Source organism: Sapajus apella, unplaced genomic scaffold, assembly GCF_009761245.1.
Source record: "Sapajus apella isolate SASKATOON/1434 unplaced genomic scaffold, GSC_monkey_1.0 scaffold63, whole genome shotgun sequence".
NCBI classification, from domain to species: domain Eukaryota; kingdom Metazoa; phylum Chordata; class Mammalia; order Primates; family Cebidae; genus Sapajus; species Sapajus apella.
Genome location: NW_022437003.1, coordinates 8088209 through 8106514, shown reverse-complemented (window position 1 = coordinate 8106514; position 18306 = coordinate 8088209). Strand labels below are relative to the sequence as shown.

Genomic DNA, 18306 nt, shown 5'->3' with positions numbered 1-18306 from the left:
CGCTCTTCACACTTGAAAGGGTTAAGTGCCTGCATGGCCAAAGGCACCAGACTGCAAAAGAAATGTTGCTTTAGTAAGCTCTGAAAGGTTTCTAACAAGTACCAAATACTTGTTGATCTGTTCACAATAAACACCAGCAGGATTGTCAGGCTCCTTTCACTGTCTGGGGAGATGCATTTACATACTGCACCTTGGAATAACAGCTTGTTGGTCTCCTTTATAAAAGTTGAGTAGCTAGAAGCCTCCTTCAGTGTCTCCCATCCAAATGACTGAAAGAAGATGCAATTGAAATAGTGGAGTCTTTCGTCTAGCTTGGGCAGCATAAATGCTGTGCATAAAACACTTGGAGTAGTTCAGGCACAAGACAAACCCACCTGAATGGACCAGGAACACTGTCTGTTGCCATGGCAGCCTGATCTAATTACATGAGTGATCAGGGCTGGAGTAAGTGCACCGAAAACCAAACCACTGACAGCCAGCCAGGAGGTTCAAGGGAGCCCTTCAACCTCTGCTTTATGTAGAAGATGGCATTCAAGTCCATTTATTTGCGGAGCTGCTAAAATATTGACTGATGCATGCACAGTGAGAGGGCAATCAGAGGAGATTAAATGCCACAGCATTAGCCGTTATGGTGCAAACCCTTTCCAAGAGTTCCTGTGCAGGATTTTCTCTTCTCTCTGGTGGTTTCCTCAGGCATAAGCTTCATTCCAAAAAAAAAAAAAAAAAAAAAAAAAAAAGCCCAAGTATCAAACTACCTTTACCCACCAAATAAACCGAACGGTGGGCTTAACGGGGGCTTCTAGGAACTGCAGCCTCCTAAAAAACCCAAGCAGAAATGCCTTAGCTAACACTGTTGAAAAAGTAGCTATGCCTAAAAATAACCACCAAGTAACTACCCACTGCTGTGTGCAATATATAACGATGATGTTTAAATATTAAAAGCAGCCTGCATTATAAAACACAAATGTCATTGAGATGTGCACTACTAGATTGCCAAAGGAGAACTTATTTGCATACACACATTCCTGTGCATGCACGAATGTGCAGGCAGAAAGCCACTGTAAGGCATTAGTTTTTATTCTGTGGGTGTAATAGGGTCTTCTAATTTTGCTAATTGTATCCTGTGGATCTCACAGGGAAGCTCAGAATCTCTTCGGGGACAGAACCAGTTTGGAGGAGTCCCTACTGCACAGCATACGGTAAACAAAATAAAAATAGCTTGCCTTTCTTGTTAGCCACATCGCGCATTATATAACCAGCTTCTTCCGACCGGTTTTTTTTTTTCTTTTTTTTTTTTTTTTCCCTTTTTTTGTTTTTTTTTTTTTTTGCCCTTACTACTCTTCAGCAATTTCCCAATCTTCTCAAGTATTTACATTACCTTTTTATCTGTAGGATTATATACCAAGAAAGCAAAACAAAACAGACCAGCCACCGGCTCGAACCGAACCCCCGCCGTCCTTAGAAACTGATTTTTTTGTTTTGTTTTGTTTTCTGGCTGAGTCTCGATCACCACCCTACTTCCACCCCCCGCTAAGGTTCTTGCTCAATCTCCCTAGAAAACCTGAATTGTTTCATCGCTTCCAGTCAGCCCCCTACGTGGTCTGAAATAAAATGAAAGCACAAGCCGCGGAGTTTAAGAAGGCAGCCTGAAGGCGGGGGGCTGAGGAGGGGTCGGGGCGCTGCAGAGTCAGCCAAGTGGCCGAGGAGGGGCCCCCTCCGCATCGCGACGGCCCTCGCCCCCCGCCCGGCGCGCACGCACACACACATATACACACTCACACTCACTCACACACACTCACTCACACGCCGCGCTCCGACACCGCCTCACCTCTCGCTCCGCCCGTCCGGCCCCCTTCCCTGCCCCCTGCGGGACCGGCCTGCGCGCAGCGCTGGAACCACGTAGGAGGCGGCGGCGGCGGCAGCCCCGGCCCCGGGAGTGGCAGAGTCTCTGGCCCGGCCCAGAGTGAACGAGCAGCGGGGCTCCAGGGCGCATCCCAATCCCCGCAGCGCCTCCTCCGCCTCCGCCGCCGCCGCCGCCGCCGCCTCCTCCTCCTCCTTCCCCTCCTCCTGGCTTCATTCACCCTCCCAGCAGCCGCGCAGCCGTTCACTCCCGGCTCCGGGCAGCGCCTGCCGCGGCTCCTCGGCTCCTGCCGCGGGTGCTGGAGGGGGCGCCGGCCCGGACTGGGGCGCTCGCGGGCTCCCGGCTCCGGGCGGCGGCGGCCGCTGCACATGATCAGGAAGCGGCCGCACCAACAGGGCGGCGGTGGCGGCGGCAGCCAGGGCCGCCACCGCCACTCCAGCCGCGCTCCAGGCACCCGCACACCCGCTACCCCGGCGCGGTCCCCAAGGCCACCCCTCCGCGCCCCCCGCCTGGCACCCGGCCGCGCGCAAAGTCCCGGCCCCTTGGCTGGAGCAGTCCCTTCCCAGCCCACAGCCGTACACCCAGCGAGGCCGGCCACCGAGGGGAGTCTCTCGCCCCGGGACGCGGAGGCCGGGCGACCACCGGCGGGGAAGTGCAGTCCTCCCCGAGACCCCCCCCTCCACCGCCCTCTCCCGGGAGGAGGAATGGGAAGAGTGCGGCCGGGAAAGGGACCAGCCCCCAACCCCGGCCGCCGCCGCCTCCCCCTGCGCCACCCGGAGGGAGGAGGACATGGCTCTCCGCACTCGCAACCGGACCAACAGCCCCCAGAGCGGGGCGCTGCCGCCGCTCTCCCTGCTCGCGCCCCCCGCCCGGGCGCGCCCCCTAGCCCGCCTGGAGCCCACCGGGCCCCTGACAGCCCCCCCGGCCGGCCGCCCCTGCGCCCAAAGTGGGGGTGTCGGCCCGGGAGCCTGGAGCCGGGGACGGTTGTATGTACACACACACACACGCACACACACACAACACGACGCGTCGATTCCCTTCGCTCCTCTTCCAGCTGTTTTCCGTGCAGCCGATTGGGGTTTGGGGTTTGTTTGCTGGTTGTTGCTTTTGCCCCTCTCGGGAGATAGCGAGAGGAGGGATTTTAATCTAAATAAGGGGAGAAGGGGATGGGGGAGGGGGGAAAGAATCAGAGGAGGAAAAAAAATAGCCACTTACTGTAAAGTGTAAATGGATCTGGGGTTGCGTGGGGAAGGGGGGCAGAGGGAGAGAAACAATGTCTGGCGGCTGCTCTTGCTCTGGCTGCTGCTCCCCGGGGCTTGTTTTGGATCCCCCTGCAGTGAAACAGGTCCTGTACGGCTCCGCCACTGTAGTAGAAATGATGTCTGCGGTATACTCTGCTCTCTCCTCCTCCTCCTCCTCCTCCTCCCCCTCCTCCCGCTTCCCTCCCCTCCCTCCTCCCTCCGCCCTCCCTCCCTCGCGCTCTCTCGCGCTCGCTCGCTCGCTCGCTCGCTCCAGTATGTAAATGTGTAATAGAAGCCAAATATGGAGCAGTTGGCTGCCGCCGCCGCAGCTCAAGGATCCGACTTCATGGGGGTGGGGGGCACCCTCTGGCGGGCGGCCCGGCGAGCAGCACCGAGCCCTGAGCGCACCGCGCGGCGGCCGGCCCGCGCCCTTAACCCTTCGCGGCGCGCGGCCCGGGGAGGCGGGCACCTTTCCCCAAGAGTGGCTCGGGACGGGGCGCGGGGGAGGGGAGGCGCGGGCCGGAGGGCAAGGTTCCTTCCAGGTTTGGGAAGGGGGCGGGGAGCTGCGCGATGAGGTAATTGGAACGGTGACCGGTCGGTCCTCGAGCGCCTCCCTGGGTCCCTGCACCTAGTTGGAGGGGACCGAGCGACCGCGGGGCGCTGCTCAGGCAACCTGGGGGACTCCCCCAAGGGTGTCAGGCTTCAGCTGGCAGCCAATGAAACACCCCAGGGGGGAGGGGAGGTCGGCCGCTTCTAATCCCGACGTGCCCTGGGTCCCCGACGCCCCGAGCCGCGTCTAAAAGGGCTCCCTCCGATGATCAGCTGCACGTCATTTAACCCGCAAACCGGCGTCGCTGAGGCGTTCCGGAACCCAGGCCCGGGGGCTGCGGGGATTGCCTCTGCGTGCAACTCCGCAAAGTTTCCCGGTGCCCCCCGACTGCACAGGCGCCCTCACCTTCGCCGCCTGAGAACGCCCGGCCGTGCCCTCTCTCTCTCCGCAGGTCCGGAAATCGGCTTCGATCTGGAGCTACTTACTCCGCTCTAGCCTGGAAAGGAGACCCGCGCACTCCTCTCGCAGCTAATTTGGGATCATTAATTTAATCGGAAATGAGGTAACCGGTGTAGGAGACAGAGAAAGCCACCGGAGCATCAAATGGCAGCTCTCGAGAATCGATGAAGAACTTGGGTCCGGACTCGGTGTTTCAGTGCGGTCCGCGACTCCCACCACCCCGCCCGCCCCTCCGCCTGTCCCGCCGCCAGGTGTGACCTCCACGTGAAGGAATCTTCTTCAGCTGGGCTAACATTGCCAACAGGTGTGGCACCTGGAGGACTGGGAGGCGCCTCCAGACTACCGGCGCTCAGCGCGGCGTTTTTGTTGCAGATGATTCTGGAAGGCCAGTAGGTGTCGGGCAACACTTGACCTCCTTCAGGTGCTTAGAACTAGGTGGCTGGAAACATGAGCCCTTCGCGTAAGTTTCTTTCTGAAAACCACCGCTCTTGACTGTAAGCTGTATTTGAGAGACCTTTTGGCTGAGTTTACTTATGACCTAACGGTTAGTCACCAACTGAGGCAGGGCAGAGAATGATCAAAACATGTGTCAGGTTTTACACAACTCTGGCCTGCAAGAGCCTACGTGCTCTTGAAATAAAAATAAACATACGAGTGAGGAAAGTGCAGAGCCCCGGAAATATTTTTTCTCACATTTTTGAAATGCCGTGCACATGTAAGTGGCTATTTAAATGTAACTACTACTGTTCACTCTTACTCATTTCTACAACCCCCCCCCCCCCCCCATTTAAAAATCGATGATTGTTAAGGTTGAAACCTCGGGTTGGTCTAAAGTGACATTGTTGGTCTCATTACAGCCTCTAGCGGACAGTTAACATCAGTTTCCTGAAAAGGCTCTCATAGGTTTTGTTTTCGTTCACAAGCTTTGTCAAAGTGAAGGTTAGCACGTCAGAGCATAACCGGGTAAAATATCCCCCACCCCTATTCTCACCCCCGCCCCCAACCCCCTACTTGGCAAAGTCGACTTCAGAAAGGAGCAGAACCTTGTTGGCTTTGTATAGCAAAGACGCATGCTTTGTGTTGCAGGTATCATTATTACTGGACTGTGAATAAACAGAAAGCTTCTGCTATTCATTTCAGTTTCAGACAGCTTTCATAAAAACTAAATTCATCTCAAATATTTTTATAACAGAAAATATTGGTTGCCATGTTTTTGGCTTAACTGCGATGTTTTTATTCCAACTCATAATCTGCAAACTGTCCAATCCACCTCCACTCTATTTTTAGACATCTTACATTTAGATAATTTTCAGTTAAAAAGCTAATATCGTAATTATTACGTTGGTGCAACCAGTTAATCTACATGATTTTAACAACCTTAAAACACATAATTCAGGTTAGAGTGTCAATTAATTTAAATGTTCTCTCAAGGAAGCTAAATATGTATATTACTGAAATGGTAAAAACAATAAGAAACGTGTCATTTACTTTCTTAGCCATTGAGATTAAAGCCATAAGCTGCCACCAAAAGTTGCCACTATTTCTTCCTGCAAGATCCAGCGTAAACACCATACTCATGAAACAGTCTCCTTACCTTTAGTACTGAAATATTTTGTTTTCAGATGGCAAAATATTAAATGTACAATCACAAGACACTGATTCTTTAGAAACAAGACTTTCTCATGCAAATAAAAACTCAATGAGAAAGGGCAGAGCTTTCAAGAAGCTAGCAGGCAAACATATATAGTACTGTAGTCCCAGTCATAAGCTGATGTTATGTTTGTGCAAGCGTAAGTCAACTTTTGAAATTACAGGAAATAGATAAATAAGGCCCGATGAGCTTGACTCATAACCTGTGTTGCAGATTGCTTAAATACCATGAAAAATAATTGTAATCACAGAGCTATTTTACCGTTTTGGTGGTATCTACTCTTGAAGATTTTAAATGGACCAGCAAATATATCATATAATTACATATTACACCCTTACTTCTTAAAGTGTAGTCTTTAAACTAGCCGCAGCAGCACTAAGGAGCTTTTTAAACGTTCAGAGTCAAGGGTTCTACCCCAGACATACTAAATCAGAAACTTTCTTGAACCAGGCCCCTGGGTGATTCCTAAACACATTATCAGGTGAAGAACAGTGGTCTATATCACAGGGATCAAGCTAAATAAATTGGGGCACAGGTGCAGAAGCTAATTCCTCTCTTTCTTGCCTGCTCCTTTTTATTAATTACAGCCTTTTATTAATTTGTGCATTGCAATGAAGAATTATTACATTATATGCTTTGGATAAATACTACTGCATTTTAAGAGCACACATCTGCATCATTATTGCCGAAAGAGAATGCTCTGCTGAGGAATGTACTGGGGTCTTAAACATGAACATTTTCTTCATGGCAGCAGAGGGAGCACAAGAGTGCTTAATAAAACCAGTGCACAGGTTTCTCCACACCACAACAGATTTTAAATTGTAGTATATGTTTTCATTGGAAGTAGCCTGTTACGTAGTTCAAAATGAAGCAAAACAACGGAACAAACACAAACAGCTTCCCAGGTCATAACAACTACGTAATTGAATAGACTGGAAGTTGAAGAAAATAAACTTCTTTAGGGTTTTAGGCTTGAATTGTTAAAAGAAATTCGATCTCAAAAGTGAAAAAGATGCCTCACCTTTGCTCTACTCAAAAACAAAGATAACACAATACAGAATCAGGCAACCCTGGCAGAGTCGGTTCACGGGACCCTACATCAGGTAAGTTCATTTCATTTGGTATCATACATGTTGGTTAAGGTCCATGGGCCTTTCCCTGTGTTTACATTCACAATAATTTTAGGTGCTTGTCCTTAATGCCTGCAGTGGTGAAGTTTTAGCTTTCAGTTATACCTACGCAGCATTTCATACTCTTCACTGCTCATCTTGCACCCTCAAAAACTCCCTTGAAGCAGATAAGATACGTGATAAAACCCAAGTATCAAAAAAGTTATGGAACCAGGTCGTGCTTTCATAATATTGAGTCATTTGTTTCAATAATGCTTTGAGGTGTTGGTAAATGAGGGCAATTATACAGACTAAAGATACAGAACATTTTTATGGTTTTACAGGTTTTTCAAAGTTATTCTTAGTTAATATGTTTATATATGTATTATTTACGAGCAGTTATTTATTCTGCATCTACAATAACTGGACCTGAGAATATAAAATTGAGTAAGACATCTTAGTGTGCTAGGAGTTCAGAGTAGAACAAACTTTACCTTTGGAAAATTGTTAGTTTTTACCATGATGAAATGCAAAGATTCATAGTTGATTGTTCCAGTCCCTGCCAGAATTGATCAGACTTCCAAATATGAGAATCAAACACTAGAATCATTAAAAATTTGGGAGGTAGGGGGGAACAATTGTATAACTCTTGAGCAAAAGTTGACTTAGAAGCTAATATTAACATTTCAAATTTGTATGACAAATAAATGTGAAGATATAATGTGTATTTTATTTGACTGTCTTCCCTATCACAAAATCACATGAGTAAGTTGAGTTGGTAAACATTTATTTATTTTTATCTTTTTTAAAATGCTAAAAAGAATTTCTCTCCCACACTAAGGAGGGTTTGCCAAGTTTCTGCCTGGAGCAATTTGTTATGGCTGTGTAATAAATCCCGGAAAGTTTGAATTTTTAATGGAAACACTGACAGAATAAAGAGGGTGTAATCCTACATATGTCATTTAAAAATCTGAGCAAACCGTAGTGTGCTTGCAAAACAAATATACTTTCCTTAGATTGCACTCACAAATGAGGCTGGGGACACGAGAAACGTAAAACAAACTCAAAAGCGAAAAACACTCACACAATAGACTCTGAAGTAAGCTCACCACACCCAGACTAAAGTCACTGGGCTCTGTGCGTGGCACCGAGACTCTTAAAGGACATGCTTCTGAATCATCTCTCTTGACCCTCTACCAAACTGTAGCCAGACAGGCTTCCTGGTAATGAAAATAGGATTACCATTAGGCAAGAGTGAAATTAAAGTCATTGTACTCAACCATTGGCCAACAGCCTATGATTTCACAGTACCCATCTTTGAAATACAACTCTATAATTAAAAAAAGCTACCTTAAGTCTGCACTATCCGTTATGTTTATTGAGCACTTGAAATATGTGATTAGTCTAAATTAAGATGTGCTGTGTGAAATATTCCTCAGATTTTAAAAATTTGGTTTAAAAAATATATATTTTATATATAATATATATGTATTATATATCATTCATTATATTAATTATATATGTTATATATATGCAATACTCAATTTTTATATTGATTAAATGTTGAAATAAAAATATTGGGTTTTTTTTAATAGCATATATTGGGTTGAACAAAATATTAAACTTCATTTTACCTGTTTCTTTACTTTTTTTTTTTTTTTTTTGAGACAGGGTCTAAGTCTGTCACCCAGGCTGGAGTGCAGTAAAGCAGTGCAGTCTCTGCTCACTGCAACCTCCACCTCCTGGGCTCAAGTGATCCTCCCACCTCAGCCTCCGGAGTAGCTGGGACTACAGGCATGGGCCACTATGCCCAGCTAATTTTTGTGTCTTTTGCAGAGATGGAGTTTTGCCATGTTGCCCAGGCTGCTATTGAACTCCTCGGCCTTGGCCTCCCAAAATGCTGAGATTACACCACACCCAGCCTCTTTTTACTTTTCTTAATGTGGCTACTATAAAGTTTAATATCACGTGTGGAAGCGTTGTGCATTTCATTTCTAATGAACAACACTGGTACAGATACTGGGGCTGAGGAGGCACAGGAATTGGTTCTAAGTACCCACAGTTTGAGACCTTAGACTCCCAGCATGGCGCTCTGCAGTGATGTAGTAAAATAACTTGCTTTTCTACCTTCCTCGTGTTTCCCCCTTGCACTGTGTAGCACAGACCTTATCGTGGTTTGTAATAATGATCACTGAGGGTAGACTGTCGGTGAATGCGTGATCTCACTGGTAGATCTGCTACAGGCCTGCAAAACAAAAATTTATTAGGTTTATCTGTGACTCAGTCTTCTCAGGGGAGCTCTAGTTCCTTGTCACCCTGGGAGGCTAATGGGAAACCTATGCTCTGTTTTCAAAAGCACGAGCACAAGCATCTAAAGTTACAGCTGGTTTTGCTGCTTGTGGCTAAATGGTTTGGGGCTGATACCTTCTAGTGACAGATGGCTCTGGACATTGATAATGAAAATTATATAATTTGTTGCTTAACTAAAAAAAAACACATCAAGGCCACTAAAAGGAAATGGTTTTTTTTTTTTTAACTTCCTAATATATTTAGTACCATGTGATGCTCTGAAAAGAAGTAAGATGATTTTTCACCATCATTATTTATTTTGCAAGCAAGACCTAGATAAGTTTTCATCAATGCAGTGCTGACCAAGATTGAATGTAAGGCAAGGGCCTATTAAGTCTCATAAATGATGGTCTTAGTCATCTAAAGAACATAGCTCTTTTTACATGGAAAAAAAACAGACAATATTTTAAGGCCTAGAATGAATGAGTTGAACTTTGTTTGGTATTGGCCAGGAGCATTTGGAAATCTATTAAAAGCCTTTCATTAACAACTTGGCATTTTGTTTCCTCAAAAGAAATACATTTTCCAAATTAAAATCAAAGCCAGAAGCCACCATTGTTTGAACTGAAGGTAGTGGCAGCTGATGGGTTTTACATGTTAAGCTGAAGGGTGTCTTTGAAATAAGATCATGGGCAACAACAGGCTGCAAAAATAAACATCAAATTTTGATGGAAGGAGTGAGCAAAGTTCTTTGTTCTAACTTCATGACATTAAAATACGTGGCTATAAGCTGTCTTAGTTACTTTATTTTTCTTGAGTCAATATTGGCCAAAAGAAGCTGATCCGAATGAGGGTCAGAGTTTAAGAAAATTATTTTATGAGGAATTTACCAAGTTTACCCCCAAAGAGGGAGAGTTGTAGAAAAATGCACTGGCAAACTTTGCTTTTTGACACAGATAACTAGAGTTCACCAAGGAGACGGCCTGTGTCAGGATTTCAGTGATGGTTGTCAGGCAGTTTGATATTTGCAGAACCGTCTCTGTCAGGCCTCTCCAAAGTTTAACTGCTGGGAGACCTGGGAAGCTCTCAAGACTGGTGACTGAAGATACTGATTTGCTTTGTGTCTGAGCCACAGACATAAAACGATGGCTACTGCCACAGATGCTTTCTGGCACAGCAGAATAATAGCACTCAGACTTAAACTGTGAATTACAAACAATCCCTTTTTAAGTACAAAATGAATGCACAGAATGGAAGACCCTGTCAGCTAGAATACGAGTAAATCAAGCAGAAGAAGACAGATTTTTCACTCATACCACTACAGCCAAATTTTTATTCTGCTAACTGCACTATCATGAGAGAACGTTTCTTCTTTGTCAGATATTAACAATTGTGCCTAGAGTTCCGATAGTGGAACAATTGTGCCTAGTGTTCCATTATCGGAACGCTAAGCATGTGGTTGTCATTTATATCCTACTGCTCAAGGTCATCGCCAAGGTCTGATTGCAAAAATTCAAAAAATTGCAACCTCAGGCATAAACGGGTTAAGAAAATTGATACATCGTAATTATTACAAATATATGAGGCACTGGATGTGTTTCCTCTGAAAGCCAATCAAATCACAGGATCTGCTTCCTAATTTCCCACACCTATTCCAGTTTAAAAGTTTAAAAGTTATAGCTTCAATACCAGGAGTAAGAACACGTGACCCCTTCACTCCCAGGGCTAGCTTTTCCGGCTGTCAATTTCATAATTATATTGCTCCGCCCCTTGGCTTAGCACTTCCTTTTCCCTCACTACCTTCTCTCCCCAACCCCCAGCAATGAATCATCATGACTTTAAAGAGACTTAGATGACCCAGTGTGAACTTTGCTGGCATCCTGTACATTCTTATGCCAAAAAAGGGGAGTTGCTCTATGACAGAAACTAGCCAGACCCTGATGGAGATCTTGGAGGCAACAAGCTTGGGTGCTTATCTGGGAAGATCAGTGAGGAGTTAATTTTCCTAGATCACGATGGTGATTCAGAATTGCATATCTTAGTTCATGATCTGGTTTTTAAGAACCCAGTTCGACCCTTTGTGCAGAAAGGAATATATCAGAGTGAAAAATGTTGGCAGATCTCCTTATGCAATCAGGGCAAAGGAATTTATACCAAATTCAGCCCTTTGATTCCTCCAGCTCTGGCTGAGGGTGGGGTTTCCATATTTGTGCTTTGGCAAATGTGTCCAATAATTAACTCCTCTTGATATATGCCCCTAGTGTTCTTCCAGGTTATCATGTGCTTATTTGTGCATTTATTAAAGCCAGAAACATTTTTGCCCCTTCATTTTTTAAATACTGTGTCTGAGTAGTACTGCTTAAATAGACAAGAGCCTTGCCTTTAAAGACTGTACTCCCTACCTAAAGAGTTACAGGGGGTATCATTAAATAACATTATGTGTGTGCATATACTTTCTATATAGAAAGCCCTTTCTTCTCCTCCCTCCTTTTTTTTTTTTTTTGCATGGAGATTTTATCTTCATGCTTTTGAGATCCGGCTCAAGCATCAACACTTCTGTGAAGTCTTTCTTGATTAACACAGGAGTCTGCGGCTCTGCCCAATGTGTGAGTCAGAGAAGTGCTATTTTCTTATTCTTTTTATTTATACAATATTTTTTTAAACCTCTAACCGAAAAAAACAGGGCCATAAGCACAGATGGAGAGAGTATCCAAAGTGGAAGCTTCTCTTATTTGAATACTTCCTGCTACTCCCAAACCCATTTGACCTCCCTCACAGTTTCAGCGAGCAACTGCGCTTCCTTTGTTTATTGCTCCAATTATGTGAGTCCCCTCCACTGATCAGCTCTTCATGCAGCTTTCCACTGCCCTCTGTTATGAGTTGAATTGTGGCCCCCAAAATATATATCGAAGTCCTAACCCCAGTAACTATGAGTGTGGTCTTATTTGGAAGTAGGATTTTTGCAGATTTAATTAGTTAGGATGAGGTTTTACTGTTTTAGGGTGGACCCTAAATCCAATACAACTGTTGTCCTCATAAGGAGAGAAGTCACAGAAACAGAGGGGATACGGGGTAGATGACCACGTGAAGACAAGGCAGAGATTGGAGATGGGCTGACACAAGCCGGGGAACGCCAGGGATTGCTAGCAACCACCAGAAGGTAGAAGAGGCAAGGGAGGCTCCTCTCCTAGAGCCTTTAGAGAAAGGATGGCCCTATCGACACCTTGATTTCAGACTTCTTACTATTTGTTTCTTATTTTTTTGAGACAGGGTTTCACTCTTGTTGCCCAGGCTGGAGCGCAATGATGCGGTCTTGGCTCACCGCAACCTCCACCTTCCAGGTTCAAGCGATTCTCCTGCCTCAGCCTCCTGAGTCGCTGGGATTTCAGGCACGCACCACCATGCCCAGCTAATTTTGTATTTTTTGTAGAGACAGGGGTTTCTCCATGTTGGTCAGGCTGGTCTCGAAATCCCGACCTCAGGTGATCTGCCCACCTTGGCCTCCCAAAGTGCTGGAATTAACAGGCGTGAGTCACTGCGCCTGGCCAATTTCAGTCTTCTAACTTCCAGAACTGGGAGAGGATAGATACTTGCTGTTTTAAGCCACCCAGTTTGTGGTACTTGGTTACAGCAGCCCTAGGAGATGAATGCACCCTCCTGGTGATATCCATGTGCCCTTTCTGCGTCAGATACTCCTAGGTAATCTGTTCTGGATGTACTATTGGTCTTGCACCTATGACAATCCCAGTAAACAAAAGAAAAGGTCTAATGGAATAGAAAAATTTATAGAGTTCTAGAACCACCTCCCCATCATCCTGGAAAAACATCCGGCTTCCAGCCCCAGGCCTCAGAGAGCACAAGTACATGACACTCCTGCACAGGGCCTCAGCTGGTGTCCACATCCTCCTCCGCCCTCCTTAGCTCCCTCTGCTGGGAGCCTGATGCACCAGCAGCTTCCTTCTGCAGAAGTGGTCTTCCAGCGTGTGGGGTTGGGGTGAAGAAGAGACCGAAAAAACTAAATGAATTTGACATTGAGGAAACACAATGCTAACTGTTTGGCTTTCTTTTACTGTCTATTTATTATTTAAATAATTTTTTTGAGACGAAGTCTCACTCTGTCTCCAGGCTGGAGTGCAGTGGCACGATCTCAGCTTACTGCAACCTCTGCCTCCCAGGTTCAAGCGATTCTCCTACCTCAGCCTCCCTAGTAGCTGGGACTACAGGCCCCCACCACCAGACCCACCTAGTTTTGTATTTTTAGTAGAGGCGAGGTTTCACCATGTTGACCAGGATGGTTTCTATCTCTTGACCTCGTGATCTACCCACCTGGACCTCCCAAGTGCTGGGATTACAGGCATGAGTCACCGCGCCCAGCCTTTACCATCTATTTGAGTGTTATCAAAGTGCTTATGAAGACCTCGGTCTTTCTGATTCTCCTTTTTCAAAAAGCAACGAGAAATTCATTTGTTTCAAGAAGTTTCCCTCAGTGGGTGGAAGGGGAGGGCTCACACTCAAACCAGAATACCAAGGAAGTCCTCTTGAGATGGAGAACGCAGTTCTTATATGCAAATCTCAGAAAATGGCAACTCCATTTTTCCACCTGTTCAAGCCCAGAACCATTGGCAGGATCTTGACTCTGTTGTTCACACCCCACATCCAATTTGCCAAAAATCCAATTAGATCTACCTTCAAAACATATCCAGAATCTGACCATTTTTCAGCTCTGGGACTGCTACCACTGGCATTAAACCACCATGGTCCTTCATCAGGGTTACTGCGGCAGCCTCCGAAGTTGGCCCTTGCTTCCCCAGTTACCAGCCCACACCACACTTTACTCTCGGCATTGGTTGATGCCACAGCTCTGCTCAGCGGTGCCCAAGGGCTACCCCATAGTCAAGTAAAAGCCTCTCATGGCCGACAGGGCTGCCCTTGATCAGGTCCTCAGCTCTTCTGATCTCATCCCTCACTGTGCCTGCTCCCACATCACCAGCCTCACTATCCTCTTTGTTGGTCCTCAGACAAGCCAGCTGTTCTCTTGCCTCAGGGTCTTTGTATTTGCTGTTCCCTCAGCTTGGAATGCTTTTCCCTCTGGTGTTCACATGACTCACTTCTTCACCTTGTTCACGTTCTTTTTTTTTCTTTTCTTTCCTTTTTTTGTTTTAAGACACAGTCTTGCTTTGTCACCATGCTAGAGTGCAATGGCGTGATCTTGGCTCACTGCACCCTCTGCCTCCCAGGCTGTGATTCTCCTGTCTCAGCCTCCCGAGTACCTGGGACTACAGGCCTGTGCCACCATGCCCAGCTAACTTTTGTATTTTTGATAGAGACAGGGTTTCACCATGTTGGCCATGATGGTCTTGATCTAGTTTTTGTTTGTTTGTTTGTTTTGAGGTGGAGTCTGGCTCTGTCACCAGGTGCCAGGCTGGAGTGCAGTGGCACGATTCGACTCACTGCAACTTCTGCCTCCCGGGTTCAAGCAATTCTCCTGCTTCAGCCTCCTGAGTAGCTGGGACTATAAGCACACACCACCACACCCAGCTAATTTTTGTATTTTTTAGTAACGACAGGGTTTCACTGTGTTGGCCAGGATGGTCTCCATCTCTTGACCTTGTGATCTGCCCGCCTCTGCCTCCCAAAGTGCTAGGATTACAGGTGCGAGCCACTGCGCCCAGCCCCACTTCTTTTTTTCTAAGAATTAACCTCCTAATGAAGCCTGCTGTGAGCACCCTACTGAAAACTCTACTCCCTGACTTTCCTGGTCCACCCTGCCCTGCTCATTTATCCCATACACGTATCATCTTATAACACTCTATGTCATCTACTTTTTTTGTTTGTTTTTTGTCAGGAGGGCAGATTTTTTTTTTTATTGTCTCATTCATCTAGAATAGTTCTTAGCATATGATAGACACCCACTAAATAGGCATTGACTATTAAATGAAGTACTCAATAATATTTTCCAGAACCTACTACGTGCAAAGTTCTATCAGCCTCAACACAATGATTATCTCATTAGGAGCTAATCCAAAACTAATCCATCTTGTCCACGCTATGGTATGATACATGTTCTCTTTACTTGACCTTTGCCTTAGTGTCTGCCGTGACTGTTAAGGCTGAATTGGAATGAGCTGAGTCTCACATTCAGGCTTGGCGGATGTCATTTCATTTCATCCCCAAGGGGATACTGTGAGATAGAGATCATGATTCTCACTTACTGGGTGATGAAACTGAGGCGTGGAGTTTAAAGGACCTCACCAAAGTTCAGGGTCATCCAGCACTGGTTTCAAAGTGAAGTTATCCACCTATGCAGCCTGAGAATTGTTAGCAAGTCATTACCCGGAGTCATAACACTGCATTGCAATCTTTTGGCTAAGAGACCATTTTTAATACCAATCTCTAGTTTTTGGATTATACATGAATTAGGAATAACACCTATATCACAGAAGTTAAAGCTAGTGACGCTTATTGAGAACTGAGTATTTCTCCATAAGTGAATTGGCTTCAGATCAACCTGAGTGGTTTCCCAACTAACAAAATTACATTCCAGCTTATAATTTTTACTCATGCTAGTATGTGGGCTGGAAGTGACTCTCACTTGAAGTTCATGCTTGAATTCCTAGAACACTTTCCTATTAAAATCCTGTCGAAAGCATCCCATTACGGCAAGGACAAAGGAGATTGTAAAAGGCCAACATGAATTCTCAGGCCTTATTTAATGACTTAATTTCCTTCAGTTACTCTGGGATCCCACAAGCTTCCCAGAATCCTCTTTGACCACAATCAAAGCATAGTGTCTGAAAGTAGCCTGGCCACACAAAATGTGCAAAACACTATAACCTCTCCACAGCCTCCCTCCACTTCGCATTTGAGGGAAATGATTCTAGAAGCTGAAATAGACCAGAGTTCAACAGTCTGGGAAATTTGAAGAAGAAAAAAGAGAGAAAAAAAAAAACATCCAAGTCCTGCATTTGCAGAGATGTGAAGAGAACCCAGCTTTCTGAAGTTGGAAGGAAGTGAGAAGACCCTATTTGTGGCTGCAGGAGAGGAAAAGAAAAGGGACCCGTAAGGAAACTACCAACAGATGGTAAATACATTTTTAATTCTTCTGTCATACTGTGTGGACTTGTGCACATTTGTCCTGCTGTGTTAGGCTCCCGAAATAGCTAGCCATGGAATTGCAGAACAGTTCTGCTGCAATCTGAGATTTAGGAAACCATGCTAGCTGACAAAACAGGAAAGGCTCATAGTAGGGTGGAGTGGGTTTGCTCCCAGTTTGCAGCTCCTCCATGTGGCATCTGCTGTCCTTAGTGCAGGAAAATTCTCTCACATGCCAGGTCTCATTGGTGATGTTTTGAAACATACTATCTCAAATTGCCCTCTGAGCCCTGGTTAAAATTATTAAATGTTGGCCGGACATGGTGGCTCACACCTTTAATTCCAGCACTTTGGGAGGCTGAGGAGGGCGGATCACCTGAGGTCAGGAGTTCGAGACCAGCCTGCCCAACATGGCAAAACCCCATCTCTACTAAAAAAAAAAAAAATACAAAAATTAGCCAGGCATGGTGGTGGGTGCCTGTAATCCCAGCTACTCAGGAGGCTGAGGCAGGAGGATCACTTGAACCTGGGAGGCGGAGGTTGCAGTGAGCTGAGATCGCGCCACTGCACTCCAGCCTGGGAAATAGAGCAAGACTCTGTCTCGAAAAAAAAAAATTATTAAATGTTAACACTATGCATATGATAACTCTCAAAGGTTAAAGAGAGGCCTCCCTGAGTCCTCCAGGGAATATCACAGACACACGTGGCAGCCCAGAGCTCTTCACCGTGTCTTCCTCATACTTTCAGTTGTGAAATAATATTCCCATAGAATGTAATGGGAATTCCAGTGCCAGAAAATGGGTTGTTCTACAAGAACCTAAGGAGGTAGGACATGAAAGCACATTCAGTTGACTCCACATCTGAGAAGTGACCAGTGATTGGTACCAGGAATGAGTTAGGTTCCCAAACCCGACATCATCTCTCAGTGCATCTGCAAAAAACAAAAACAAAAAACAAAAAACAAAAAAAAGTATTGATGAATCCAACTGGATGCAGAAAAATGAGGAGAGGGTCGCCTATTACTTAATTACAGTGTAAAAAATATAGCTATGAAATACCATTTCATTAGAATGGGAAGGATCCTTAAAGAATCTAGTTCAATTTTTTTTTCATTTTATAGACAGGAATCTGGGCCAAAGAGTTGCAGGAAATTGGCAAAGATCATACAACTAGTTCACAGCAAATTCAGCACTGGAACCTAAGACATCACCCTCCTAGTCCTGTGTTTGCTCTCTTCTATCCCTCATTGAAGGTGGACACTGCTGAGATGAGCAAAACCCAATTCTAGGAGACTTCGATCATGGCAGTCCTCATGCTTGGGTTCTTATAAAGCAAGATGATGGCATTTCTATCTGGTCTGTAGATGTTTGGGAAACTGGTTGATATTCTTTACAAGTAAGGTTTCAAGCTAAAATAGATTTGTTAATTTCTGTCCTAAACCCCTGTGGGTTGTCTAGATTATATAGCTACCACACTATTTGGCACAGCGGGATCCTCTTTTCATGAAATAGCAGGGAAGATTGGTGGATAAGGATTAACAGCATTGGCAGAGGAGACTGGGAGACTTACACAATTACTTCCACCCAGTGCCTTCCTGGTCTAAGAACTTCTCCCAGCCTCTTTTGGAGAGAGAGGCAAGTGGGAGGAAAGGAGATTTTTATCTTTTTAGTAAATGAAAAGACAACAAAAACACCTTAGTACTGCTCAATTGGATGAAATCTTGATTTCACATGGTTTAAGTTTCTATAAGACTAAATATATTCTTTGTTCAAAATTACTTATATATTCATAGATAACTTTTCCAGTGGATACATATGGAGTTCATTAATAAAAACTCTTCTCAATCAGCTGTTTTGTAAGAGTGTTCTTTCCTGTTTTCTAGAAAGTTAATCAGTAAGCTCTTCAGTAGCTAGTTTGGCAGTAAGATCTCTTAAATTTTGCAATTCTAGTCAGCATTTTGCTTTGTTGTTTTGCAAAATATTTCAGCAATATTTTATGATACTTCTGTTATTGTTGTTTTTGAGACAGTGTCTTATTCTGTCACCCAGGCTGGA

General features: G+C 45.3%; 1 protein-coding gene and 1 long non-coding RNA gene across 8 annotated transcripts in view; one reads left to right on the top strand and one right to left on the bottom strand.

Annotated features, from left to right (window-relative positions):
* The window catches only part of ATXN1 (ataxin 1), a 455843-nt gene extending 452588 nt beyond the window's left edge, over window positions 1-3255 (bottom strand). For 4 of the 5 annotated variants that reach the window (XM_032247759.1, XM_032247765.1, XM_032247757.1 and 1 more), the window contains exon 1: window positions 3077-3255. The gene's annotated coding sequence lies outside the window, so the exon portion shown is untranslated. Of the gene's footprint in view, window positions 1-1828; window positions 1904-3076 lie in introns of those variants that run through there. The other variant, XM_032247758.1, reaches the window with a different exon arrangement.
* A 389-nt stretch (window positions 3256-3644) lies between these two features.
* Window positions 3645-18099, top strand: LOC116529836. 3 transcript variants are annotated; one of them, XR_004259694.1, is made up of 3 exons: window positions 3645-6865; window positions 16005-16241; window positions 17373-18099. It is a non-coding gene; the product is annotated as an uncharacterized LOC116529836 (long non-coding RNA). The 3 variants fall into 3 exon arrangements; XR_004259693.1 differs by having other exon boundaries at window positions 15892-16241; XR_004259692.1 differs by lacking the exon at window positions 3645-6865 and having other exon boundaries at window positions 14802-16241.
* Window positions 18100-18306: the final 207 nt, after the last annotated feature.